This window comes from Triticum dicoccoides, chromosome 5A, assembly GCF_002162155.2.
Source record: "Triticum dicoccoides isolate Atlit2015 ecotype Zavitan chromosome 5A, WEW_v2.0, whole genome shotgun sequence".
NCBI classification, from domain to species: Eukaryota; Viridiplantae; Streptophyta; class Magnoliopsida; order Poales; family Poaceae; genus Triticum; species Triticum dicoccoides.
The window spans coordinates 42357442-42364493 of NC_041388.1; the positions used below are offsets into that span (position 1 = coordinate 42357442).

At 42.7% G+C, this 7052-nt stretch overlaps 1 long non-coding RNA gene and 1 pseudogene across 1 annotated transcript; one reads left to right on the forward strand and one right to left on the reverse strand.

The window, feature by feature from the left end:
- Positions 1–714: 714 nt before the first annotated feature.
- On the reverse strand, positions 715–1441 carry LOC119302101. Its single transcript, XR_005147336.1, has 3 exons — positions 1341–1441; positions 1192–1260; positions 715–823 (listed from the first exon to the last, which is right to left on the reverse strand). It is a non-coding gene; the product is annotated as an uncharacterized LOC119302101 (long non-coding RNA).
- Positions 1442–3728: 2287 nt separating this feature from the next.
- LOC119299132 lies at positions 3729–5600 on the forward strand (annotated as a pseudogene).
- Positions 5601–7052: the final 1452 nt, after the last annotated feature.

A 7052-nucleotide genomic window follows, 5' to 3' on the forward strand; every position in this document is an offset into this window, starting at 1 on the left:
GGTTATGTCAGCGACCAATCGAAATCATCGAAACTTCAGCACATCAGTACAATGTGTTGTAGATATTTGATTAATGGATGCAATCAACTTATGCATATTTCTTCATCTTCGGATTCAGGGGTGCAGGTCCTGGATGGATTCTGTGGTGCGCCTCTATGGTCAATGCAAGCTGCGGGGAAAGAAAAGTTGAGATGTGATATCTTCAGACCAAGAACTACAATTACAGGTTCAGATTTGCTTCAAATCATTTAGGCGCAACCAAGAATACTGAGATTAAACGTTCTCTTGTAGCCCTTGATGAATCTCAGGATCTTCTCGTTAAAATCGAAGTCGGGGTTCCAGATTAGGGACCCATACCCGAAGACCCGCACCACCATCTTGTTGTTTGTTTCCCCTGCAGACAACAACAAACTGAGCGCACAAGAAGCCATTCCCCTTCCTCGAACAATAATGTCAACATCGCCCCAAACCAAAAGCCCCAAAACAGTTCAACAAAATCCCCCCAAAAAGGTACGGGTAGGGGTAGGTGGATTCGGTTACCTAGCACACCAGAAAGAATGCCGCTGGTGGGTCGGCGGCGCGCGGGGAGGAGCATGATGGGGATTTGGCTCCTCTTACCTCACCCGTGTCTCCTCTCCTCCGCCTGCAGTCTTCTCTCGTCGGATGGATAGATAGGGGTTTCTGGTCGGAGAGGGGGGAGAAGAAGACAGTGGCCTTCTCTCATCTCCTCCGCCATGGTCTCCTCTCCCCGGTTCACGCCCACGCCCATCGGCTCCCTTGCGGCGCTCGTCCTTGCTGCCCGCGCCGCAGCCGCGGCCACGCCCTGCCAAGATGATACAAAAATAAGAAGCCAGGGGGTGAATCATTATCCTTTAGCATGGACACCATGATGTTTCAGCGTCTTATCATTGCATCGAACAGGAAAGAACCTTCTTAGCAAAGGTGCATCGCTATTACCTTCGGCGGAGCGAATATTGCCACTGAACAACACTCATGGTGCAAGATAGAAATATTATTAAACGGTAAGCTAGTTCAAGTGATCATGAATAGCAAGGGAAACGGCGTGTTTTATCACTGATATTATATAGTTGAAATCTCAGTGCACATCACATATATATTTTCTAGCAATACCAAGCTTGATCTCAAATAGAACATATCCACATTATCCTCAGGATAACTGAACAACAATACCTGACTGTGGGTCACCCAGTTGAATCCATCCATCTTGGCACCAAAATTGAAAGTTCCAGGTAGCTCCAGCTTGCCAAATAAAAACAGAATGATTATGATTTATGCACCTAGGTGATATCCCTCTGCAGATCATGATCGTTATACTGTACCTGTTGCCAACTTTGCTAGCCACATCATAGAAATTAACACCTAAAGGGTTGAAGCACAAAATATTCAGTACTTACTATGAGTAAAGGAAAATCATAAGAAATTATATCTATGGACTTGCAAAGACAATCAAGAGCAACGGCTGATGTGAAAGCTTACACTGGGTGTATATACGACTCATCTTTTTCCACCAAATTGTCAGTGATAGCACAAACATTTGTAATTTGGAACTAACTGGACAGAAAAATAGGATGCAAATTTATGTCCTCTTGCATGAAACATATTGTTACAGCTGCAAAAATCATGTCATGGAATAGAAGCTACCATTAATCATGTTAGTGCAAGAGGCCACAAACATGCTACCTAGATACACCCTTTGGATCACCCTGGTAGCAGCCAAGCCCTCTGCCGTTCCGCCAGAAGGAGATGAGATTCTTATATCTTTTATGCTTCTGAAAAAAAATATAAAAGGCCGACAGATCAAACCATCATATATATGACCATTTCAGTTTCAATAATTTATTGATTCTCTTAAAATTAAATGATGTCTCGTCATCTTGTGTTTGCTTAAATATATAATTAATAGCCAGGGATTAGAGGCCGGATGTATAAAAAAATTAAAGCTTGGCTCTTGCACAGTCATTACCAGTTGCATGGACAGCAGTGGACAGAAAGCTAGATAAGCAGGATGCCGCTTTGCAAGCTTACTCGTGCATCAATGAACCGTTGAAGAAGTGAAATCTATCCACATACCCAGGTTGCAAGCTTACTCGTGCATCAATGAACCATTGAAGAAGTGAAATCTATCCACATACCTAGGTCGCAAGCTTACTCCTGCATCAATGAACCGTTGAAGAAGTGAAAACTATCCACATACCCAGGTCGCTTTGCAAGCTTACTCGTGCATCAATAAACCGTTGAAGAAATGAAATATATACACATACCAAGGTCTATGACAGGAGCCTAGAGAGGCCATCTAGTACTGTCACCAAGGGGAGATCACTTCTTGTCGAGATCGATTGAGCCTCTTCTCGAGTTCCCGGGTCCCGATGTGTTCTGTCTTCCTCAATCTCACTGCACCATTCCTCTCCCCTTGCGGCATCCTCTCTGCTGCATAAATCATATATTGCATTTGCAGCAATATAAATGCGTACTCCACAGCTTACAGTAGTAAAAATCAGCACTTTCCAAACATACAAAAGATCAACGATCTAACTTTCCTAACTTATCCAAATCAACTGATCTCTCTCATTAATGCAATTTGCTTTAGGAAACAAATAATAGATTTCCAGGAAACAAATAAAGGATTTTAAGAAAATTAACAAGTAAACCATGACAAACAAATCTTATTAAGGAGTCCGTACTTGGTTTCGTTCGTTCGTATCCTTCGACCCCCCCTCCCGCTGATCCCCTTGATCCCCCACCCACCGATTTTCTCTATACCTCCACCGGTTTTCATTAGAAAAAGATACGTCGCCAACCCCACCGGTTTTATTGAAAGAAGGAAGTCGCCAGGCAACCCAATTTTCTGAATGCTATCTCCCACGTCCCATAGACAAAAAAGGAAACCATCCCTGTCCAGATTTTCTTTTCCTTATGAACATAACATTTATTCCATATACAACAGTAATCATATCACCAATCAGACTACAATCTTTCCTCTACTTCTAATGAAGCAGTTGGTAGCCTGATACTCCGGTTTTATTTTTGTTCGGTTTTATTTTCTCCCACCTCCCACGGGTTTTCTTATCCATTGGTTTATATTTTTACTCTACTATTTTATTTAAAAAAATCAGCACTTTCCAAACATACAAAATATCACCGATCTAACTTTCCTAACTTATCCAAATCAACTGATCTCTCTCATTAATGCAATTTCCTTTAGGAAACAAATAATAGATTTTCAGGAAACAAATAAAGGATTTTAAGAAAATTAACAAGTAAAGTATGACAAACAAATCTTATTAAGGAGTCTGTACTTGGTTTCGTTCGTTCGTACCCTTCGACCCCCCTCCCACTGATCCCCTCGATCCCCCCACCCACCGATTTTCTCTATACCTCCCCCGGTTTTCATTAGAAAAAGATACGTCGCCAACCCCACCGGTTTTATTGAAAGAAGGAAGTCGCCAGGCAATCCAATTTTCTGAACGCTATCTCCCACATCCCATAGACAAAAAAAGGAACCATCCCTGTCCAGATTTTCTTTTCCTTATGAACATAACATTTATTCCATATACAACAGTAATCATATCACCAATCAGACTGCAATCTTTCCGTATATACAACTGATACCTCCATCTCCTCTCTGTTCAAATTGCCATGTTTGTCCGTGGTTCCCCATCTCGGCGAGGATCCCTGGAAGCGAGCAAATTTTGCCATCGGAACAGGAGATGACGGGGCACATGTCGACGACACGCCCGGCCGCTACGACCGAGGAGGAGGAGATGGTCATGGCCGCCTCTGGAGCGGTCAATGCCGCGCCACCGGACGCAGACGATCGGGAGCAGCAGAAGAAGGCGCATGCGAGGAACAAGAAGAAGCGGCGGAGGGTGTTGAGCGAGGAGGAGCTGGCTGTGCAAAGGTCCGTGCTCTGCTAGGCCCGCCGCGGCAGAGGCGGGCGACGAGGAGGAGGCGGACTGCGGGCACCTGTTGCCGGCTGGGAGGCGGCGGCCGCGCGTGGCGGTGGAGCTGCATGCGCACTCGGCGGCAGCGACGGCTCGCTCTTGCCCGCGGCACTCGTGGAGCACGCGCACCGCAATGGAGTAAGCCTTTCTTCCTGCCTGTCACCAACTACATAGACGTTCGCGACGTGCTCGACAAAACAACTGGCTCCAATGTTCTTCAGTTCCGTAATAGCCGATGCCATGTCCGAGCTCATCCTCGTGCACTCCTAAACACCTCCGCCGCCACTTCTTTTAGTCTTGCTGTGCTTTTTTCGGAAGGATAATGCCTAGCACATTCGCACTCTAACTCTGTTGCCTGGTGACCAGCATAGGTGAAGGTGCTCGCACTAACTGATCATGACACCATCGCCGGTGTCCCGGAGGCGATGGAGTCTGCAAAGGAATTTTCCATCAGGATCGTCCCAGGTGTTGAGATAAGTGCCCTTTATTCGCCTAGGTAACCCTCTTCTCACCACCCTAAAATTTGTAACATGCCTTGATGATCACACAGATGTGGTTAATTCTCAAAGTTGTTAATTGTTCCGAAAGCAATGGATCAGGAGCGGATGAACCTGTTCATATTCTCGCATACTACGGTTGGGGCCCTGGGAAATCTCAGGAACTAGAGAAGGTTCTATCTACCATCAGGGAGGGCCGCTATACACGTGCCAAGGAGATGCTATCGAAACTTAGGAACCTCGGCATGCCATTGAACTTTGAAGATGTGTCTAATATAGCGGGGAATGGAGTGGCTCCAGGGCGGGTGCACGTGGCGTGTGCCATGGTTGCAGCTGGATATGTTGATAAATTTTTTTTGAAGCCCAGAACCGTAGAACAATCGTTCTACGGTATATTTTCAGTAAAAGAAAAAAACAACGAAAAAAGAAAAGGAAAACAGTATCTACATAAATTGGTAACATAGGCAAGCTTTCAGCAGGTACTTTTACGATGGAGGGCCTGCTTATGCTATGTAAGTATACATTTTGAATCATGGTCATGCATATTTTTTGCTTCATTTCGCAGCAGCTGTAGAGTAGTTAGTTTGTACTGATGTGGATTTCTGCTGTTCATTTGTAGTGGCAGTGAGCCAGTTGGGAATCCGTTGTGCAGCTAATATGTAGAACTGGAGGCATAGCTATTTTGGCTCATCCATGGGCATTGAAAAATCATGTTGTTGTGATAAAGGATTTGAAAGCTGATGGTCTGCATGCTATTGAGGTCTATCGAAGCGATGGGAAACTATCTGGTATGAGCAGCATGATCATTTTTCAGTCATAACAAGTGATACTTTGTGTTACCAATTTATGCAGATACTAATGATGCATCTAACGTATATGTCTATTGTATCCCATTGTTGAGAAGAAAATGTCTAATGTATCTGAACTTCAATGGAATTAACTGCTGAATTTGTCTAAAACAGGTTTGAGTGATCTGGCTGATACTTATGAGCTTCTAAAGCTTGGTGGATCAGATTACATTGGACGAGATGACAAGGAAGAAGCTGATATAGGAATTGTTGATCTTCCGGTCTTGGCGTTTTTTAGATTTCTTGAGGTCCTCCGGGCGAAACTTGCAGACAGACAGCAATTCTGTTCATAAAGGAACCATCGTTCTCATCGACAGCTGCAGGCTGTTGTGTGACACAGAGATCTCATTTTTCTAGCAACTACAGGCACTCAGTGAAGAAGTGGGAAGGAGGAAGTTGGTCAGACGATTATCTGATGACCTGAAATGCTACCTGGTGTCTTCTAGTAACAAATATAATTTCTTCTCCAGCAAAAAGATTAAAAGAACATTGAGAGGCATGCTACAAATAATTTTTCCATGAGAATTGCTCATAATTTTGTAACAAAGACAAACATGAGAGTAGACCTCTTACACTTGACTCCGACACCTCTTCCTAGAAATAGATCGAACTGAAGTTTGTTGTTCGATTTTTTTACATACCTTTTGTGTAGGCCAAAGGTGTGATTCTTCAGGGTTAATACTTCATATATTGTTAGCTCTTGATTCTTGTAGGACATTTATGAAAATTTAGCTTCAAATTTATTCGTATTTTTTCTGGGACATTTATAAGTGTGTGCCCAAGCTTCATGTATGTACAGTGCACACACTTTGTTCGACAAATTATAACCCCAATCAAGGTCAAAATCGACACATATATGACATCACAAATCTCCTCCAAGGAATGGTCATATAAAAAAGACACTTAAAAATAGAATTCGTTCGAAGTATGTTGTTTTCCTTTCTTGAACTTGTATTCCGTCATTTATTAATATTTATTTACCACGTCCATTAATGTATTATGAAGCTAATTTTACATAACATTACAGGGGCATGAACGAATAAGGAGTGAATTTAGATCATGGCCCTTCAGGTTTGAAGGTATTGTCCATGTAAATTTGTTATTCCTACTGAAATTGACATACTAATCCTACACGCACCTGAATATTCTTGCAGGGATATATTATGATAACTCCCAAAACTCAATACTGTATAATGGCAGAAGTTGATAATCTATATCAGCAGGAGCAAGCTTTTTTTAGGGCCAATGACAGTGGGAAAGGCTTCCACTGACTTTCTTTTTCTTTATTAAAATATGTTAGGGGCCAACTATACAATTGTTTTCTTCCTCTGCTCCAAGAAAACCATAGAAACATGGTGGAAAGGACTAAAACGAAATAGTTGTGTGCACTCTTTATAGCGGAGAAGGTAAGAAAAAAAGAAAATTTCTTCTTCTGCTCCAAGTTTCACAACTCTAAATCTATCAGTTGTAGAAGAAGGCATAATGGAGATTAGACTAATTTTCCTTCTCATTTTGAAGATCACAACAACATTTACACCATCACAACGCACAGGAACCTTACTGGTAAGCGGTTACATCAAAAAGAATTTGGAAATCAGCAATCATCAGTTGTGAGATAACAAAATAATCACTTCTGACTTGATCACTCAAAAGAACTTATGCAGGAGAGAACCCTTACTGTGCCACTGCTCACGCCATAATTTATTTGATTCAAGTGGAGAGCTTTTCTATTCCCCCAAAGCCCA